We start from the raw sequence: 23140 nt of genomic DNA, 5'->3' as shown, positions 1-23140 counted from the left end.
ACAAGTAAAACTGTGTGTTTCTCCTCTCTGATTCTCAGCTGAAGAAGTGTTTTAGAATACATCTCTTGACAGTTTGTCACCCTGAGAACACAAGCTCCAAAAATCTCTCCCTGAAGACAAGAAATGCAGTTCCAGAATAACGAGATGGATATCAAGAGCTCACAGCAGGTCAAGAGCTCACAGCAGTATCCTGAGCAGTGAAGAAAAGGTCCAGCAGCAGCAGCTGTGCAAGACAGCGACAGCAAGGAGAAAAATGGCATCATCATGACTGAATGGATGGATGTGCATTTCCAACGAGCTGCAACTTCACTGTGTGTGAATGGACTTTTGAAAAGACTGCCTGAGTTGGACATTTGCCACTTTTGGAGCAAAATGGCAAGATGAGACAGTGGAAAAGACAGGACAAAGCTGAAGGACAACTGACTCTCACTGGACTGCTGCAAGGGGGGGAGATGGGATGAGACCACAGTGGAAGGAGCAGGGGAGGACATGGAGGAAGGCTGTTTTAGTGTGGGAATGAAATTTGGGTTTAGGAAACTGGGAAGAAAAAACGACTGCCTTGCGTGGAGAATTGAAAAGTGTCTGGAGCACCGCAAAGAGGAGAGGTACACAAAAATTACACAAACAGAAAAATTCATTAATCCTACTAACACATACACACATGCCATGAAGCTCATGAAGATCAAATAGTATTTTTAAGCATGCATTTCTGTTACCATCATCTTGTCCGGTTCACTTAGTAGGTTAAGAAGTGATACATAGACTAGTGAACTAGTATTATTTTGGGCAAAAATGATTGAATCATAGCAGGGGTGAACAGGATGCTGCAGGAGGGTCAGATGAGTGGAGACTAATAGATTATTGAGTTTCTTGTTTCTGATGTGAGGTCTTATCATGACACACATCTGGGTACATGGGGGAAAACAAAACTCATTATCTGATAGAATATTGCTGTTGTGTGAGGTGTGTGACTGGTGGATGAATGTTTTGGGGATTTACTTGACTGATGCATTTTCTTTTGGTACCACTTTGAACCTGTCAATTAGTTTTGTTTTTTCATCATTCTAAGAGAGTATGCTTAGACAAGTCCTAAAACTAGGCCTTCATATTTTTCGATTTTTAACAGTGCACTGAGATTTTTTGTTTGGCAATTTTCTCTTTTTCCAGCAGGCCTGCAACATCGGAATTGGAAGCGCTACACAACATGTTGAACAATCGCAAGTGAGCTTCTCCAAAATTAAAATGGGCTCAAGAGAAAGCCACTTATTTGGGACAATCAGAAAACAAGTCCCTGTCAAAAAGGATTCGGCGAGGTAATCCAGTCTAAATTTTCTTTTCTCTTTTTTTGAAATGGCGTCATTGCTGGCAGTAGAAACTTATTGCGTCACGAGAGGTTCTACTGTCAGCAAATAAAAAATGGGGACTGAGTTGACACCAGTATGCAAGATTGCACCTCCACCTACACAGTGACAAAAGGGTGGATGTATGTATGTTTCTTTTTACAGGAGCAGAAAGGTCACAGCAACAGGTTGCATGGGCTTTTGGGCCGTGCTGACTTAACCTTTTAATTGCCACTTTCTGTGTCTTTGTGAATTTACCAGGGGTGTGTTATTCATGACCTTGTATTGTTTACAGTGCAGAGGTCACTGTGAGAAAGTGTGCATACAGATGCGCTGCACTAACATCTACATCACTTTTTCCACAGCAGAGGGTTAATCGTGGGATCTAATCACATAATTTACAGCAGGACACACCGCTGGCTAATGTTTTTTCTTACAACAGGGCCTGGAGTGAAACTACTCCAGGGGAGAATCCCTGGAATTTTTAAGAGACAGTGCATAACTTTATTGTGCATATCTAATTGAGCTGAGCTGACACAGGGCAAAAGAGGGTTTTCCGGGGAGCTTTCATTTTTAAATTGCAGAGACCGTGACATGAGAGATATGGAAGGATTGACTGAGGTGCAAATGCAGACCATGACTGGGAGAGAACGCTTCAAGAGGACCAGTGAGAAGCAGGGATTGTCATGAGGAGATTTTGAACAGCAAAATCTTAAAATAAAGTGAAAGAGTTTCTATGTTGACGTTGAGGAAGACTACAGGAGTGTACAACTTGCTCTGCTCCTAATCTACAGCCGCGTTGGAACAGAAACTGAAGGATGAAGAGAGCGTGCCAAGCTCCAAAGGTGACAGCACACAGGGAGATCAGCGTTGGAATTATGACTCTGTAAACGGCACAGACACCAGGAGCCATGACTGTGACTGGGAATGACCACCTAATGCTGCTTCACTTTGCCATGCAAAGTACTTTGACACTCTGGAGAAGACCTTTCCTCTGTATCACTGTTGTTGCCATTTGCATGTGAGAGCTTAGATTGTGGGGAAGATTAAAGATGAACAAAGGGTGGTGGGAGAACAGTGAAGTGAGGATACACAGTGTGAAACTCCTTTAAGTGTACAATAATGTTGATGTGATATACAGAATGTCAGGAAAGAAATTCTGGTATTAATGTGATTCTTGATTTAAGAATCAATTTCTTTTACTTATGTATTAATCACATTATTTTATTGTATAATGCCTTGGTGCCACTGGATTTAAACATGTTCCGCACTCATACTATAAGACAAATGGTGGGGGTGTAGTAAGGAAGTTGGGGGAAGCAGACAGCTCCACAGGAAGAGTCTTTTGTCTCTTTGAGGACTCTGGGAGGTAGCAAGGGAGTGTGAACCTTAAGGTGTGAAAAAGCTGTGTACTGCCTTTTGTTCCTGGAGAAGGTATTTAACTGAGAGCCATGTTAGGCTCAGTGAGACTCTGCTGACCGTCTGCCCCGCGGTCATGTAGGCTCTCCACAAGCTTGGTTGTCTGTTCTTTGTGTGTTTTGATTAAAGAATGTTAGCTACCGCTCACCGCTCGTCTGCAGGCTTTATTTAAATGGAAAACTTCCACAACAAGACGACATAAAAAGTCTAGATGATAAACCAGTGTATGAATTGGTAACACTGATTATGATGATCATGTTTAGGTGGAAACTAGCGAGCTAACTTCCTGCTAACCTCTAACTCAGTTAAATTGAATAAACTCTGTTTTCATGGATGCCTGGATGTTAAACTTAATTGTTAAACCTGGTAAAGCAGCAACGCTGATCATTTTATTATAGATGAAAGAAGTTAGACCGTTTTTAGCTCTCAGTGATCCCTCAGTGTTCGTTTGACTTTGGGACCTGAAGCTGACGGAGTTTTGGACCCAGATTACTCCGCGAGGCTCCTGACTACGGTGACCGTAATGCTCTGAGAATCCATCAAGCCCTGCGGCTTCGTAGCTCACCAAAGTTGTAGTAAAACATGTTTTGACAGATTTTTGAGAACCCTGTACCACATAACATCAGTTCGAGGTCAGTAAGCACAACCAGAACTCATACATAAGGTGCACCGGATTATAAGGCGCACTGTCGATTTTTGAAAAAATTAAAAGATTTTAAGTGCACCTTATAGTGCAGAAAATATGGCAGCTTTTCACTTACACATTTTTGAACCACTCATTCATAGAAATAGTTTCCAGTCAAAGATCTGGACAGATCCACCAAGTTCACAGTATTTTTACCATTTTCTGCAGTGTAGAAAAAAACCCCTGAAAACATCACACCTCTGAAGTAACACATTGTGATTCATGTACAAACAACACACAATTATTGTAGATTCTTCAAAGCCTCCTTATATTCAACACTTGGGTAGGTGGTGTTATACATGCCCTCACAGCACCGGCACATCAATCATCCTATTTTCACCTTGTCACCTTCATTAAGCTGCTCTCTTTCCTCTGATTAATCGTTAGTGCTGATTGGCTACAAAAGGCCCACCGCATGCATGGGGGATACCGTGGGCCAGGGCTGTGGCATCTAATGTCTGGTTGTCAGTGTCCTGTGGAAAAGCAAGTGATTGTCCTAAAATCAGATGTCCCAGCAGATTGATCTAGTTTGCCAGGCTGGCAAAATTGTTCACTCTCAAAATCCCAGTTACTCTGTTGCAAGTCTGTTACAAGACCAATACACCAAGACAAACAGCCATTTATGCTTTTTACACAGACAGCCGATTTAACCAGGAAATCTGGCACAGATGTATTTTTTTTTTCTATCCTCTGTTAAATAATTCTTGTAGAATTATTTAACTAGAAGAATTGTTGTCCCACACATTAAAGTTTCAAATCAGTGAAAAAGCAATCGTGCCAAAGAAATGGCATGTGTTTGTTTAAGATGACTGCAATTATGGTATTAACAGAAAACACACGTCTGTCTCTTTTCTTTTCTGTTTAGTGTTTCACTTACCTTCTAAACTCACCAAGTACTTGCACAATCCTGAGGTTTTTAGAAAAGAACATCCAGGATTAAATAAGGAGGAGATACAGACATTAAAACTAACCTTTATTACTATGATACAAAACAATATTAAAGAAGTTGTTAAAAGTGGTACTTCTTACACACACACACACACGCACGCAGGCACGCACACACACACTCAGCTCATTACAAGTGTATAAAAGTTTGAGTTGTCTGAAAAACTAAAGAAAGAAAAACACAAAAATGTTACAATACAAAAGTTGGAACTTTATTAACACCCAGAAATACAAACTGATGGGTTGATAAATATCAAGAAGACAGTACATTTCACATAAAGACTGTGCATCATTTTAAGATGAAAAAATGCAATATGGGGTCAACCAGAGGATTAATAATCAAAACTAAGGGATTCTGATATTAATGCTGCACCGCCTCGAATCTCACTATAAGTTACATCTGTTGAACTGACTTCTTGCTAGCATTTCCAAGGAAGTCAAGATGAAAAAAATAAAACCTAAAAACAGAGGGTCCAATACATTTAACAGGAATTTGTCAAAAAGAACAACAAAAGTACTGACTGTTAATGTTTTACTTTTGACCCTGTAACTCAGTTATTAGTTTGAAGCTAAACTTTTGTATGTCTTCATAAAATACTGTAAAGCTTTTGACTCTTAGGGAGTCAGGAGCTACATGACAGATGTTATTTTGAATGACTTGGATATTTGCTGTTTACCAACCGTAAGTCTGCACAACAGAAATATTGTTCTCAAACACATTAAAATACACAAGTGAAAGATGATATCTGTAATGCATAAAACTGTAAGCAAAGCAAAACAGTTTATGTGAAAAACTGTAAAATATAATTTCAGAGTTCTTTTTACATTTCATAAGAGAAAAATCCTTGTAGGAGTAAATGTATCCAAGCTTCTGACAGATGTTTAACTTATTGTTGTTTACTTACTGTAGTGCACAATAAATAATCAAAAACACAGGATTATTCTGCAATGCTTCATTACTCATTAATGTTACAAATGTTGAAAGGTAAAAGTGTTCAATAAAATCCTAAATATTGCAAAATGCTGTAAGAACTCAGTTCTTCTTTCGCTGCTTTAGGACACATCCCATTATATTGACTACTGTACACACACTACTTAATATTTAAGATACAAAAAATACTGGCTTCTGTGCATGCATCTGCAGTGAAGGTGTGTGTTGTTTTGCCATGCAGCTTTTACTTACTTAGGCGCAATCAAGCACTCTTCTTCATTTTGTCTACCATGAAGTCGAGCCAAAAAAACAAGAAAAGAAAAACGATTTTTCTGGTATGAAGTATAACAGTTCCCTGAACTATCTCTGATAGTGTCCTCATCGTGATAATATTCCCTTTATTTATGATTAGTCATCTTTATCTTCAGAGGTGTGGGTGACAGTTTTAGTGTTTGCTTTAAAAATCTAAAACAAAAAAAAAAAAAAACCTCAAAACAAAATCTTGAAATATATATATTCTATATACATATATAGAGATGCTCACTCCTGATTGGACACTGAGCTGCACCACCTTTTCCTTCACTCCTCCACCTTGCTGTCCTCTGTGTTCTCTCTCCTCCATCTCCAGGGAACAAATCAGAGTCTGAGCACCAAACCTGTGGACTGTTAGTCTGCAGATAAGAAGGAAAACACACAGAATTCTCATGTTTGTCATTTTTCATACCGTATTATTATAGTATATTAGTTTACCAGTCCAACAGATTTATGTTCCCAAATGGATCATTACAGCTTTTGCCACACTGGTCCACTTGATTGTCAAAGTGTATTAGCTCTTTATTATTTCTTTCTTTTCTTTACTTTGAAATTATTACAATCAGAACGGACAGGACTGGGGGATGGGAAAGAGAAAGATGAAGAAAAGAGAAGTTGGGAAGATGCTCAACAGAAGGAGATGCAAAGCAAAAAATAGGAGAAGAGAGACACAGAGAGAGAAGACACTAAAAATCTGTTTGATCACCTGCTGGGAAAATAAAAACAAGCCAAAAAAAGGGAAATAACACAGTAGCGAAACCACAGCAAAAACCAACATAAGCACAAGTTATAGTAAATAATAAATATCTCTACATCCCGGAAGGGGCCTGATCGAGCCACAGGGGCCACCAGGAGTGAGCCAGTACATACCCACACCCAGCTTCTCCTCTCAGCCCTTCCGCCCAAGATGGCGAACAGAGAAAAGGGGTGTGAAGACCCCATAACTCACTCCGCCCACTCATTTGTGATGTTGCTGTCTGCTGTTCTAAAGTCCATTTAAAACATGGGAGGGGTCTACTACTACTACTACTACTACTGTTACTGCTACTAACACTACTACCAATAATAATAATACATTTACTTTAAAAGCGCCTTTCAAGACACTCAAGGACACTTAACAAAAGAATAAAACAAAAAGTAGAATAATGACAAATGGTAAATGGCCTGTACTTGTATAGCGCTTTACTTAGTCCCTAAGGACCCCAAAGCACATTACACTACATTCAGTCAGCCACCCATTCACACACTGGTGATGGCAAGCTACAGTGTAGCCACAGCTGCCCTGGGGCGCACTGACAGAGGCAAGGCTGCCGGACACTGTCGCCACCGGGCCCTCTGACCACCACCAGTAGGCAACGGGTGAAGTGTCTCTTGAGGAGGTAAGTGACGGAAGTGACGGGGAAAGGTAAGCGACCCATGTTGTAGGTGACGTCAGACGCCGGAGATTTGGCGGAAAAAAAAAAAGCGAATGGTAGCATAGAATTTAACAAAGTTTCTTTTAACTTCAGTATTGCCAAATAAACTAACCAACTGTCATATAACTAACAACATCTGTCCTATCATCTCTAACACCCTGGAGGACAACGAGGAGAGTTTAGACGCTCTCCAAGAATACATTGACCGGTGCTTTGAATATTTAGTAATGAAGAAGGCCCAGAGCGCGTCTTCCCCGGCCAAAGCTGAGACGCCGTCATCTAAAAGATATCGCCCGGCAGACTCCCCCGGCACAACATCGCCTGCCGGCAAAGATATCGTTGACATCCTGGAGTCAATCGATAAGCGATTGTCCATTTTCGATGCAAGGCTGTCCCTGGTGGAGATCTTACACCGGGAATTTAAATCTCTAAAAGAATCCCTGGAGTTCAGCCAGCGGCAGGTGGAAACACTTGCTGCGGAAAACGCCACGCTACGGGACTCAGTCAAATCTCTAACCGAAAATGTGACCCAATTAAACATAGAAAATAAAAAAATAAAAGAGACCGTTATAGATTTACAAGCCCGTAGCATGAGAGATAATCTGGTGTTTTCTGGTATTCCAGAGTCTGCCGGAGAGGACCCGGAAACGACCGTGAGAAGCTTCATTAAAATCCACCTGAAGCTGCCGGAGGACATGGTGAAAAACATAGGGTTCGATAGAGTGCATCGCATAGGGGCTCCGAAGACAGGAAGCGGGAGACCACGTCCTATTGTAGCCAAATTCGGCCACTTCAAGCAGAAGGAGCAGGTGAAGAGTCACGGCAGAGAGCTGAAAGGAACGGATTTCAGCGTGAACGATCAGTTCCCCAGAGAGATCCTAGAACGACGCAGGGTCCTCTTCCCAGTCCGACGTAGTTTTATCCAGAAAGGCTCCCAGGCTGTCATCGCCGTGGACCGGCTCTACGTGGACAGACAGCTCTACTGCGACCCTGGCACCACTCCATGGCTGTATTGACCGCACACCAGATAAGAATCCGCTACACTATTCTCTTCACTCACACTCTCTTGTATTAACTTTTGCTTAACTATGTAATTTCAGTTTGCTAATTTAGTATAACGTCACCGTCACTCTCCGCCAATGCTTTAATTGGAATGTTTCCGTTTTTATTTCTTTTTTCCTCTCTCTCTCTTGTCGCGCACCTTGCTCTTTGGTTTATTTGCTTCTCTTTTCTATCACTATGTCGATCACCTGTTTCCCTATCCATCCACAAACGACACTGTCTATTTCTACATGCTTACTCTGCACGATCACGCACACACATGCGTTTAAAGGCAACACATTTACAACAGCCACACAGCGCACACAGATATAGGACACATGCACACATTTGCTCATATTAGTTATTATGCACACACATAGTCAGACCTATGGAGCTTCTTGCCGCGCATTTTCTTCTCTTTACTTACCAAAAAAAAAAAAAAAAATGAGGTGTTTCCATTTTCCTCACCCGTCTAAGCGAGACACACAGCGTACATCATTAGCCACAAACACACAACTATGGGCACGCTAAGATTTGTTACATGGAATGTGCATGGAGCTGGCTTTAGGGAAAAAAGGTTAAAAATACTTAACCAACTTAAAAAATTACAGGCAGACGTTGTTTTATTGCAAGAAACCCACATGCCTGTCACAGGTTTGAATAAACTTAAAACACCTGAGTTTCCTAATGTGTTCTCAGCCTGTTATAATTCTAGACAAAGAGGAGTAGCAATTCTACTACATAAAAATATTAATTTCACAGTACTCGATACAGTTATAGATCCAGAGGGCAGATTCCTAATCGTCAAACTATCTATACTTAACCAAAAGCTAGGTATTGTAAGTATATATGGTCCAAATGTTGATGACCCCTCATTCTTCCACGGTTTTTTTAGTACACTCTCCGAACACCTAGACTGCACAATTGTTCTGGGGGGAGACCTCAACCTGGGACTAAATGAAGAAATGGATAGGCTCAATACAGCAGGAACTCAGCGTAACTGGCAGTCCACAAATATAATCAAACAGTATATGAGCGACTTTGGTCTTTGCGATGCATGGCGCTCCCTTCACACCAAAAGTAAGGAATATTCTTTCTTCTCACATGTCCATCACTCTTACTCTCGTCTGGATCATTTTCTGGTCAGCAGCTCACTGCTGAGTAACATTACAGACACTGAGATTCATCCTATAGCTGTCAGCGATCATGCTCCTGTATCTTTAACACTAATACAGATGAATAATACTACACCAAGAAAAAACTGGAGATTTAATACATCACTGCTCAAAGACGAAGAGTTTATCAAATACTTTAAAAAAGAATGGACTCTATATTTAGGCTTTAATGACATTCCTGGAGCATCAGCACCTGTCCTCTGGGAAGCAGGGAAAGCCGTGATGAGAGGTAAAATAATCTCTTTCTCATCACATAAGAAGAAAGAAGAAAACAAAAACATTCAGGAACTAGAGAAAAACATCAAATCCTTAGAAAAAGCCTATGTGTCACACCAAGATCAAGAAATATTAAACAAAATACGCAAGACAAAACTAGAATTAAATGAAATTATTAATAAAAAGACTAAATTCTTAGTACAAAGACTTCGCCTGCAAAATTATGAACACGGTAACAAATCCGGACAATTTCTTGCTAACCAGTTAAAAATCAATAAAGAAAAAACAACTATATGTGCTGTTAAAGATTTATCTGGGAATACAATATATGATCCTAAAAAATAAATAAGATTTTTAGGGATTTCTATGAAACTTTATATACACCACAAATAAACCCATCTAAAAACGAAATTGATCAATTTCTCGACAACATAACTCTTCCAAAATTATTAGACACCCAAGCAATGGCACTGGATTCGCCACTGACGCCAGGTGAACTCCAGGAAGCTCTGATAAGTATGCCCAATAATAAGGCTCCAGGTCCAGACGGTTTTCCAACAGATTTTTACAAAGAATTCTGGACAATTCTGGCACCAGTTTTTCACAGGATGTTGCAGGAAATCAAAGAAAATGGTAGACTACCACCAAATATGAACTCTGCAAATATCAGTCTCTTACAAAAACCAGGCAAAGACCCTGTATTTCCTTCAAGCTATCATCCAATATCCCTTATTAATGTAGACCTTAAAATAATCCGCAAAGCTCTCTCAAAGAGATTAGAGAAAATAACCCCCCTTTTAATTCATCCTGACCAAACTGGTTTTATAAAAGGTAGGCACTCATCAACAAATACACGTAGATTACTTAATTTAATAGACTACTCATGCAGTAAAAACACTGAAACCATAATATTTTCTTTAGATGCAGAAAAAGCATTTGACAGAGTTAACTGGAAATTTCTATTTGCAACTTTACATAAATTTGGTTTTGGACCCTCTTTCATAAACTGGTTAAAAATATTATATAACTCCCCAACAGCTTGTGTCAGAACAAATGACCAAACATCCTCCAACTTCTCTCTTCTGAGGGGCACCAGACAGGGATGCCCACTCTCCCCTTCACTGTTTGCAATTTTTATTGCGCCATTAGCAGCAGCAATTAGACAGGCTACAACAATTAAGGGCATAAAATGTAAGAATATAGAACATAAAATCAGCCTTTATGCAGATGATGTGTTACTTTTTCTCCAAAACTCACAAACCAATATCTCTGGGGTAATTGCATTGATAAATTCCTTCTCAAGTGTCTCAGATTATTCAATTAACTGGTCGAAATCAACAGTTCTTCCGATTAATTGCTCCTTCCATAATTCTTCTCCTTCCCCACTGCAATGTGGAAATATAAAATATTTAGGTATTAATGTCTCTCCTAAACTTTCAGAATTAACTAAATTAAACCACATCCCACTTTTAAAGACAGTAGAAGGCGACCTGGCTAGATGGAAATCTTTACCCATATCACTCATGGGAAGGGTCGCCGCTATAAAAATGATGATCTTGCCAAAAATAAACTATTTATTTTCAATGATCCCAAATAAGCCATCACAAGATTGGTTCAGATCTCTAGACTCGTATATTTCTAAATTCCTTTGGAAAGATAAACCCCCACGTATCAGCTTAAAAACACTACAAAGGACCAAGGATAAAGGAGGATTAGATCTGCCTAACTTTAATCACTATTTTTTAGCCAACAGGCTTCAGTTCATCTCTAGATGGTTTAAACACACCCTCTTAGATGAACCTTGGATAGATGTAGAACAGGCACTATGTAATAACCTAGAAATTTCAGACCTACCATTTATCAGCTCAAACATCAAACGACATGAATGCTTTAAAAGCATCAATATTAGCTCTTCTCTGACAGCATGGTGGGAGTTTCTAAAAATGACAGAGTCTTCATTAATCCCATGCAAACGTACACCTATCTGGAACAACCCGGACATATTACAAAACAATAATATGATAAACTTTTTAGATTGGAGTTGCAAAGGAATTAAATACTTGGAACATATATTGGAAGGAACAGACTTTATTTCGTTTGACAGACTAGTTATACAATATGGGATCAACAAGAAACGATTTTTGGAATATCAACAAATTAAATCCATAGTAAAAAAGAAATTTAATCCCAGTGAAGCTGAATTACAAACACCACCAAGTGTGGTACAATTTTTTAGTCTAAAACCCCCCCAAATTATTGTCTAAAATATACAGAACACTTTCTAAAATAGATGAATCAATATCCCTTCCTATTGCAAAATGGGAAGCAGATTTATCAATCAACTTAGACCCAAACCTTTGGTCTCAGATATGCTCAAAAACCTTTCAATGGATCAGAAATCCCAGTTTGCAATTAATACAATACAAAATATTACACAGAGTGCACTATACTGGTCATAGGATGTTCAAGATGGGCTATACGCCTTCCAACAACTGCTCACACTGCACAGCAAATACACCGGACAATTACATCCACGCTCTTTGGTTCTGTCCACCAGTTCAGAAATTTTGGCGTGAGATATGTGAAGACTTATCAAAGTGTCTGAAATGTAACATTCCAGCCTCCCCTTTAGTGTGCTTGCTGGGCAACTTGGATGAGGTCACTGCAGAAATAAACACAGCCCACGTTGTTTTTACAGCCCTATGCATTGCCAAGAAAATGGTCCTCATTAACTGGAAAAATAAAAATAATCTTAATTCTAACCAATATAAAAACCATCTAATAGATCACATTAGTCTTGATACAACCTCTGCCATCACATTTGATCAATCCCTTTGGGCTCCTTTGATCGGCTTCATCACCTAGTGGGGGTGGGGGGTCATGGTTGATATGGGGGTAGGGACGGCCTTAGGGCGTCTGGGGAGTCGCTAGGGACGTTTCCCTGGAGGGCCTAACCTGGGGGATGTGGCCATGACCTGGTTAGAAGCTCTGGGGCTCTTGGATGGTGTTTTCCTTGTGGCTGCGTACAGCGGAGATGGGGGAGGGTCTGTGCTGGCGGACGTTGGTTACTGGCCTGGTAGCCTGGCTGCCCCTGGGAGGGTCCGGGACGGGCGTGGAGGCTTAGGGGTCTGGGGGTGCTCCGCCCCCCGGTCTGGGGTGCTGGCCGGGCCTTGGGGGCTTGGGTCCTGGCTGTTGTGTCGCCGGAGCAGTGGGCGGGTGGGTGCAGGGGGGCTCGGCCCCAGTGCAGGGGACCTCTGGTGCATCGGCCCAACTAGGGGGCTCTCTAACTGGTGGGGAGGTTGTTATATCTTTGCAGGTGGTCTCCTCACTACAGGAGCTCACTCTGCAGGTGGGGGGAGAGATATAGGAGAGGTGGAGAATGAACTCAACCTGGGTGTCTATTGTCTTGTGTAGTTTGGGAGATGATTGGATGATGGGGTGGGTGCAGTTTTCTCTGGGGTGGAGTTGGGTGGGCTGCCCCGGACTCTGTGGTGCTGGGCGGTGCTGCTGCTGCGGGCCCCGGTCCGGATGGGCCTGGGCCCCCTTGCCCTGGTGGGTTCCAGAGCGTGGGGGTGCCTACTGGGGTCAGCGGGGGAGCTGGCCCCAGGGAGGGGCCGCTTGCCCCTCCCTTTCTTCCCTCCCCATCCTCAGCTGCCTCCCTATTCCCGCTCTACCACACCCACCCACACACGCAGGGCTTGGGGTGCAGGTATGTCACCAGGGTGCAGGGGAGGCACTCCCCCTCTGTCCCCTTCTGGCCGCCTGTGCCTCAATTTTATTCTGCAACCTAGACATCCACATTACTCACACGCTCACATAACACATACATATAGGGCCTTGGGGGTGGGCACGTTTTACAGCATCCAGAGGATGGTCGTTGTACACCAACCCACCTCTGGCGCTGGTGCCCTACCCTCAATTTTAAATGCATTTAGACACTGAGGGTTTTCGGGAGGAGCCGTGCTGCTCTCTGAGAGGAAGCTAGTACCATGCTCTCCTGAGTTTTAAATGCACTTTAGAACAGCACACAGCAACACTACATATGAGCGGGCGTAGGGAGGTTTGAGGTCTTCACTCACCCCGGTTCTGTTAGCCGTCAGGGCTGGGGGGCTGGGAGGAGGTGCTGGCCGTCAGACTGGGGTCTGGGATGCGGGGCCTCCCTGCTACTGCAGATAAGGAGGTGGTCCGCTTGCCTCCACCCCAGAGAGAAGGGTTACATCTCCTGGGTCTAGGTGCGGCTTGCCCCTCTGGGGGCGGGGGTACCTGGACCTGGGATATAGAGTATGTTTGGGGAGTGCGACTGTCTGTGCAGTGTCTATTTGTGTCTGTCTACACGCTGGGTGAGTGCCGAGTATTTGGTTGTGCATATGGGGGTGGGAATGCACGTCTGTGTCCGCGTGTGCCTGTTCGTCTGTGTCTATATGTCAGGTTGGGTCTTAGACTCAACCTCTCTGGGTACATCTCAGGCCCTCCAAAGTACGGAGGCCTATCTCCCCTCACCACACTCCCTGCCGGTGGCTGATGCCCTCAGACGTTGGTGTGTTGGTGGTCCTTGTCGTCTGGGGCTGGGCGCTCATGCATGTACCGGCTCACTCCTGGTGGCCGATTGGCGGGGCCGGGCGCCTGTGGCCCGGCTGGGCTCCTTCTGAGGGTGGGATGCCCTCAGGCCTCTGGCCTCTGGGGCCTGAAGCTCGGTCCTCTCTGGCACAGCTGGCTGCCGGCAGAGCCCGCGGGCACGCCACTGCAACCCCCTCTGGCCTCTGCAACGTAGCTGCGGGGTGACCTCTCCTTTGGGGCTCTACTCAGCTCTTCCCAGGAGGGTGGCACGGTTCCCCCCCTTTTGGTGGTCCTCCTCGGGTCCTTGTACTCTGGGGCCTCCGGATGTCTGGGGCCTGGATCTCCTCCATACCTGCTTCATACCCTGGTGGACGGGGCTATGGCTCCCCACACTCCCTAGCAGATCGTTACATGGAGAAACCTTTGGAATACAAGAATGCTGATCCACACAGGTATGCACACAGGTGTACACACGGGTGTTCACAGACGCGGACTACACCTTTCTTGGCTGCTGCCTCAAAGCACATTGTGCGCTGTCTATCTTGCGTGCTGCACAATATCGTTTATTATTTAGTATCTACTGTTATCTACTGCTAGCTAGTTTATTGTGATGGTGCTGTTTTTTATTATGTTGCTCTTTGTTGTTTTCTTTCTCTTCTGTTTTTTTTCTCCATACAGGTGATCCAGGTGTTTTGTTTGTTTGTTTGTTTTTTTCTTTCTTCCCCCCCTTCTCACCGTCTCTTCTCCCCTTTGGTTTTCTTTCTCTCCCTCTCTTTCTTTCATTCTTTCTCCCTGTCCTATCCCCCAGTCATGTCTGTCCCGTTTGTAGCAACCGAAAATAAAATAAATTCATAATTATAATAAAGGTCAATCAAATGGACCAATATGGCAAGGCCATGATGATCCACTTGGTAAAATAAATCCGCTTGGCATCTTTCTTGGCCTTAAGACAACAATTCTGATGGCTAAAGATCCAAACGGGACAAAGAAAAAAAAAAAAAAAAATGCTGTAAGAACTCAGTTCTTCTTTCGCTGCTTTAGGACACATCCCATTATATTGACTACTGTACACACACTACTTAATATTTAAGATACAAAAAATACTGGTTTCTGTGCATGCATCTGCAGTGAAGGTGTGTGTTGTTTTGCCATGCAGCTTTTACTTACTTAGGCGCAATCAAGCACTCTTCTTCATTTTGTCTACCATGAAGTCGAGCCAAAAAAACAAGAAAAGAAAAACGATTTTTCTGGTATGAAGTATAACAGTTCCCTGAACTATCTCTGATAGTGTCCTCATCGTGATAATATTCCCTTTATTTATGATTAGTAATCTTTATCTTCAGAGGTGTGGGTGACAGTTTTAGTGTTTGCTTTAAAAATCTAAAACAAAAAAAAAAAACTCAAAACAAAATCTTGAAATATATATATTCTATATACATATATAGAGATGCTCACTCCTGATTGGACACTGAGCTGCACCACCTTTTCCTTCACTCCTCCACCTTGCTGTCCTCTGTGTTCTCTCTCCTCCATCTCCAGGGAACAAATCAGAGTCTGAGCACCAAACCTGTGGACTGTTAGTCTGCAGATAAGAAGGAAAACACACAGAATTCTCATGTTTGTCATTTTTCATACCATATTATTATAGTATATTAGTTTACCAGTCCAACAGATTTATGTTCCCAAATGGATCATTACAGCTTTTGCCACACTGGTCCACTTGATTGTCAAAGTGTATTAGCTCTTTATTATTTCTTTCTTTTCTTTACTTTGAAATTATTACAATCAGAACGGACAGGACTGGGGGATGGGAAAGAGAAAGATGAAGAAAAGAGAAGTTGGGAAGATGCTCAACAGAAGGAGATGCAAAGCAAAAAATAGGAGAAGAGAGACACAGAGAGAGAAGACACTAAAAATCTGTTTGATCACCTGCTGGGAAAATAAAAACAAGCCAAAAAAAGAGAAATAACACAGTAGCGAAACCACAGCAAAAACCAACATAAGCACAAGTTATAGTAAATAATAAATATCTCTACATCCCGGAAGGGGCCTGATCGAGCCACAGGGGCCACCAGGAGTGAGCCAGTACATACCCACACCCAGCTTCTCCTCTCAGCCCTTCTGCCCAAGATGGCGAACAGAGAAAAGGGGTGTGAAGACCCCATAACTCACTCCGCCCACTCATTTGTGATGTTGCTGTCTGCTGTTCTAAAGTCCATTTAAAACATGGGAGGGGTCTACTACTACTACTACTACTACTGTTACTGCTACTAACACTACTACCAATAATAATAATACATTTACTTTAAAAGCGCCTTTCAAGACACTCAAGGACACTTAACAAAAGAATAAAACAAAAAGTAGAATAATGACAAATGGTAAATGGCCTGTACTTGTATAGCGCTTTACTTAGTCCCTAAGGACCCCAAAGCACATTACACTACATTCAGTCAGCCACCCATTCACACACTGGTGATGGCAAGCTACATTGTAGCCACAGCTGCCCTGGGGCGCACTGACAGAGGCAAGGCTGCCGGACACTGTCGCCACCGGGCCCTCTGACCACCACCAGTAGGCAACGGGTGAAGTGTCTTGCCCAAGGACACAACGACCGAGACTGTCGGAGCCAGGGCTCGAACCGGCAGCCTTCCGATTACAAGACGAACTGCCAACTGTTGAGCCACAATCGCCACAATCGCCACAAAACAAAGAACTATAAAAAAAACAGGTTCACAGTGAATATGCAGACTTGAACAGACAGGTTTTAAGTTGAGATTTAAACTGGAGGAGAGAACCAATGTGTCTTATATCTGAGGAAAGAGAGTTCAACTGAAAGCTCTACTTCCCATGGTGCTGTGGCACAAAGAAAGCACAGCAAGTTGGATAGAAGAAGAAGACTGAACTGAGTGAGCAGTTGAGCTAGTGGTTAATAGGTCAGAAAAGTAAGGAGGAGCAAGGTTATGAAGGGCCTTGAAGGTGAGCAGAAGAGGCTTGTATACTATTTCACGGAGAGCCAGTGAAGTTCCTGAAGGATAGGGATGATGTGCTGGTAGGAGGGGCTTCTGGTAATAATGCGGGCAGCGAAGTTTTGAACCAGTTGAAGCTTGTGGAGGGATTTCTGGGAGAGACCATGCAAGAGACAATTACAATAGTCAATGCGAGAGATAACAAGACTGAACAAGAATGGATGCACACTGGGTGGAAAGTGAAGGACGTAATTGGTTAATGTTGTGTAGATGGAAATAAACAGAGGGCGTGAGATCACTGATGTGAGATTTATAGGATGGTGTCATCCTAAACAGGTTACTAAGGGTCTTAACCTGAGGTGAAGGAAAAACTGGAGTTTTCAATAGTGAGAGTGAAATGATTTGCCTTCAGCAGGTTGGATTTACTGCCGATAAGAAGGATTTCAGTTTCATCCTAATTGAACTTAAGAAAATTAGAGCTGAACCAGGATTTTAATTAGGATAAGCTTTCTGTAAGAGAAGAAGGTGGGAGGGAGGAGTCAGGCCTGCAGGAGAGATATAACTGGGTGTCATCAGCAAAACAGTGAAATTTGAAGATCAAATTCCGGAAAATGGTACCAAGAGGGAGGATGTATATAATGAAGAGGGCCTAAGACTGAGCCTTGGTGTACACCAGAAGTGACTGGGAACAGACAAGAGCAGAATAATCTAAGTTTGATAAACTCTGACGGTCAAGGTGATATGACTGAAACCAGGCTAGGGGTTTGTTGGAGATGCCAAGAGAAAAACGTCTGTTTAGAAGGACGGAGTAAGAGATAGTGTCGAGGGCTGAACTGAACCAGGATGTTGAGAAGACCAGAGTCAGCTCCGAGTAAAAGATCATTAGTAACTTTAAGCAAAGCAGTTTCTGTACTGTGACATGAGCAAAAGCCAGATTGAAATCTCTCATAGATGTTATTATTAACCTGGTGTGAATAAAGATTAGCTGGGACTATTTTTTCGAGTATTTTAGAAATGAAGGGTAGATTAGAAATCGGACAGAAGTCGTTAAAATTGTTAGGATCCAAGGAAGGTTTTTCTTTTCTCAGTATAGGAGTGACTGAAGCAATCTTGAACAAAGAAGATACGATACCGGTGGTGAGTGAAGAGTGAATGATAGCAGAGATGAGTGGGAGAGAGGCAAGATTTCACAAGTACTGTAGGCATAGGCTCAAGATGACATGTACTAGGCTTTGATTTACATATGAACTCAGAAATATCCAGTGTTGGGTAAGTTACTTTAAATTAGTAACTTACTTACATTACTAGTTACTTCTATCAAAAGTAACTCAGTTACTTCAAGTTACTCGTTACTTTCAAAGTAACTAGTTACTAGGGAAAGTAACTTTGGTTTTACTCAGAATTCTCTTGTTAATGGGTTGCTTCCATAACTGGATACCCAGCAAGATTACCAGTCTTCTAGCTTGCTTACTTGCCACAAGTGCACTGTGCCACCTACCAATAGAAAGGAAAAGATAATGTGCATATTTCCACGAGAGAAATCCCACGCCTGGACCGTCATTGACCGCCGCCATGATTCTAGCCTACGTCACAGCGTCATGTGCGCTTTTGATTAAACTCAGAACTCTGACTTCCGAATAGGAAGATGTAGTTAACACCAGACTGCAGATGAGCTGCATACAGGGCTGGACTGGGACAAAAAATCAGCCCGGGCGTTTTGACTGGAGACCAGCCCACCATTATAGGAAAAATCATACAGCCTTTGAATGAAAACACAGTTACCAGCTGTCAGCTACTTAAAAAAAGGATCCTGGTGTTATTTGTCTCTCAGAAACAATTCATAACTTCCCTTCAACTCATTCATGTCACCTAAAAGGTAAACCTGTTTCTCCATCACCTGTTCAGCTCTGATGATTCAGTAAGGACGTCTCCTGGTTTCATCTTCATGTTTCCCTCTCACCACATATACAAACCAATATCATGACCAGCACGGCTGTGGCTCCAGCAAACGTCAGCTGATACTAGAAAGTAATGTTAAATTATTCTAACAACAGCTTATCAAGCTTAAATGTGCTGCTGTTGTTTATCCGCTGGTCTCCTCTTTCTGGTGCAAAGTGGGCAATGAACAAACAACAGAGACGGACTTGCGACAGAAAAGCCGATCAGCTGATCATGATTGAAGTAGCAACAAGAGAGAGATGGGGAGAGAATGATAGAAGAAGAGGCAGCTGTGCAGCATAAAGACACAGCATAACTCCAGCTTTGTGTCTATCACCATGGCTACTTCACCTGTCCGTCCTGCACTGTCCTACTTATTGTGTCAGATGTTTAGTTACTCCTCGGCCTCCTTTAGCAGTAATGATACTTGTTCATGTGTCTAACCGTTTTTCCCCACTCGGCGACACACCCGGGTCAAACTCTGGTAATTGGTGATTCTGTTCTCAGACATGTGAAGCTAGAGACACCGGCAACCATAGTCAATCGTCTTCCAGGGGCCAGAGCAGGCGACACTGAGGGAAATTTAAAACTGCTGGCTTGCCTCAGTTAAGGTCAGTGTCAATGATTCCACCATAAGAAAGAGACGGGCAAAAATGGCCTGTATGGCAGAGTTCCAAGATGAAAACCACTGCTGAGCAAAAGGAACATAAAGGCATAAAGGTCTCAGTTTTGCAAAAAAAACATCTTGATGATCCCAAAGACTTTTGGGAAAATACTCTGTGGACTGACGAGACAAAAGCTGAAATTTTTGGAAGGTGTGTGTGGAACATGGTGGTGGTAGTGTGAAGGTCTTGGGCTGTTTTGATGCCTCACGACCTGGAAGGCTTGCTGTGGTAAACAGAACCATGAATTCTGCCAATCACCAAAACATATCAGAAAGAAAATGTTTGTGACCTCAAGCTGAAGCGCACTAGGGTTCTGCAGCAGGAGAATGATGCTGAAAACACCAGCAAGTCCACCTCTGAATAGCTTAAGGAAATCAAATGAAGACTTTGGAGTGGCCTAGTCAAAGTCCTGACCTGAACCTGATTGAGATTATGTTGCATGACTTTAAAAAGGCGGTTCATGCCCGAAATCCCTGCAATTGTTTTAACTGAATTACAACAATTGTGCAAAGATGAGTGGAATATAATGTATAATAAGGGAAATTATATTAGTATTGAAAGTGTTGATGCATGCTCAATCATCCGGGTAAGGAAATCACAGAAAGTTGATTCTGTTCCTCTGTTCCTGCATTTTCAGTGGGATAAACATTTTAACACTCCTCCAAGTGACTTCTTCAGTCTCAGCTGGCTGCAGGTTTCACTAACCTTATAAACAGTGCATTTGCATAATCACAGAAACTAGCACCACCGACAAACACATTTATCTTGTGATATGCAAATTGTCATCATGACCACTGGTCATGAGTACTCTGCACAGAGAGTTGGGGAATGGCTGCAATCACAGCATTGTAAGACAGTGAAAGCCTTGTAAACCTTTGGCTACACAGCAAATTCTGGTCTTTGGAATAAACTCTCTGGGAGTTTAGATGAACTACATTTAAGTGTACATGCGTGACCATCGAATGAACTCTAGTGCAGAGTTAGAGTAACTCTTTTCCGGGAGTTGATTTTTCAACTCTTTATAGGAGTTAAAACTAAACTCTCATGGAGTAAAATTTCTACTACCATATAGAGTAAAATTTAACTCATAACTAGAGTTAAGTTTGATATTAACTATTTTATAGTGTTACTCATCAAATGAAAAAAGTTTTAGGTTTTAGGTGCAAATTACTACAAAAACACAATACTGATTACTATGAATGTATGAATTTTATTTATCAAAAATAACATATTCAAATATGAATGCTGCATGGATTAACATACATTCTGTGTAACAGTACTGTAATAGCATAACATCCACCATTATTGGCAGCTAAACAGTTGAGGTCAGATAGGCCTAACATTGGGCGAAAAGGAAAAAAAAAACTGAATTAAAGGAAAAAATGACTATAGAATAAGCACTTCTTGTAATGCAGTGTTAACGTGAGGAAGACTCTGTAAAGTCTCCATCAAGCCAACAAATTAAGTAATGCAACTCTCTCACAGAACATAAAATTGTGAATCCCACCCATATGACATTTGGGCATCAAAACATTTGAAATGTCTTACTTTCTCCCTTTCTAGGACCAGTATCTTCTTAGAAATGGTTTCATTTACCTGAAAAGCAGGACACTGATCATGGAAACACGTTTCATGGCTAACATATATAACAAAAACAGCTATATATTTGTAGAGAGAAAGAGAGAGCAAGTCTTATTACACACTACAGTTGCAGAGCAAACTACATGAAATACTATATTAAATTATTTTTCTCTAATCTGTTTTATCTTCGTGTTTAAGCTTTTTCAAGTAATGGCAACTAAAGAGTCAAGTATAAGTCAATTATTACTGTATCTACATTTCTTTCATGTATGCTGTCCAATAGAGGCTGAACCATTTGAAGTCCGGCATCACTGCTCTGACTGCTGGTGGTTGAGACAGACAATGTATCTGTTAGTCTTGGAGAGGAGGGCTCTTCCACATGTTGCTTCAGGACAGTCAAATCTGAGGGTGACAAATAAAAATATTAGAATATAAGGTATATACAATCAAAAACACAACACAACAAAGATACCATTTATGCACACAGGGCCAGTAAATTGCACGCTTTGATTAAATTATACTTTCTCCCAGGAGAACAGATGGTTATTTTGTATTTTATTATGGTAATATACAATTTACATACCACAAGGTGTGAGTGTCACATAGTGTGTTAGGTCTGAGCAGTCACACAGCTTCTTGGATGATTGTGTTTCCAGGATGTCTGAAATGCATGTGATAAATCCAACTTACTGTTGAGCCATGAAAACAGCATTTTGTGATTGTTATCACAGGATATTAGACAAATTAAAAATGTTTATTTAAGAGTAACTGTACAAATCAAATCCTTCAAAATCTATCAGAGCATATATTTACTTACCTTCACCTGTATAGATTACAAAACACACCTCTTTGACTGCTGCAAGTTCAGGAAAGACATCCTCATCCACCTCTATACCCTGCTCATCTGTGACTTTCAGTGCTGCATTTTCTGGTATGAGAAACTTCTGCTGCACTGAAGTAAAATCATCACTCAGTTACTAACAACATTATCATTTCCTCTTTAATGACTTAGTACAAACCATAACTTACCTGCTCTCACAAAATCTGTGAAGCTGACTTCTTCCAATTTTGCATATTTCTTTGTCTCTCTGTATTTTACTTTTATCAACATCTTGGCCACCTACGGAAAAAAATACCTTTACTACTATGAAATACAACACAAGAAGAAGAGGTTGTTTATGGTAACTTTATGTAAACTGCGTATAACTTAATCAATAAACACTTTCTTACATTGAGTTAGCCTGTCCACACTAAATATTGCTTAAAATCTATTTAGCTAGGCTAGATTTAGCAGACAATGTGACCGCATGTTTGCTGTGTCCTTGTCTTTACAGTTCTGGAGACAGGGTTGTGTGCATATCTCAGTGTGCAGCAGGACTAACTAACTGATGTTAATGGTACCTCAACATCTCATCAGTGCAGGCTGCACCTCTCTTTGGTTAAATACGGCCATTACCATGAGTCTAAACAGAATATTACTGTAGTTAGCTAACGTTAAATTAGAGCTGGGCGATATAAGATTTTTTCATATCACGATATGTTTTTTTCATTTCAGGCGATAACGATATATATCACGATGTAAGCCAAATAACTAAATTTGTAAGATTTAAATGTGCCGTTGCTCACAAGTAAAATGTGAAATAATCAGCAGCTTGTTTTGATTTAAATATTTATTTCCCATAATAAGTTAAACAGGGCAGATGTACTTAAGGAAAATGAGACTTCAGTTTCAGATAAATAGAGGCAAATATTGCAAACTACACAAAAGGCAGCCGCTAAAGCGTTTAAGTTTGAAAATAGAACAAACAAAACAGACTACTAAATTGTCAATTCCACTTAGAAACAAAATATTAATTCTAAAAATAAATCTTAGTTTGTTTTACAGAAGAACAGACAAAATTGACTAACTAACTTTTGTCAATATCAAATAAACTGAGAACTAAAAGGAAATTCT

At 41.5% G+C, this 23140-nt stretch overlaps 1 protein-coding gene across 1 annotated transcript in view; it reads left to right on the top strand.

Annotated features, from left to right (window-relative positions):
• LOC146374154 (uncharacterized) overlaps positions 1–23140 on the top strand; it is a 198969-nt gene that overhangs the window by 5728 nt on the left and 170101 nt on the right. The gene's annotated exons all lie outside the window — the stretch shown is intronic.

Source organism: Perissodus microlepis, chromosome 14 (assembly GCF_051167445.1).
Source record: "Perissodus microlepis isolate ML-2025 ecotype Zambia chromosome 14, ASM5116744v1, whole genome shotgun sequence".
NCBI lineage: Eukaryota > Metazoa > Chordata > Actinopteri > Cichliformes > Cichlidae > Perissodus > Perissodus microlepis.
Note: the sequence above shows the minus strand (reverse complement) of the source record. Positions and strands in the feature narration are given on the sequence as shown.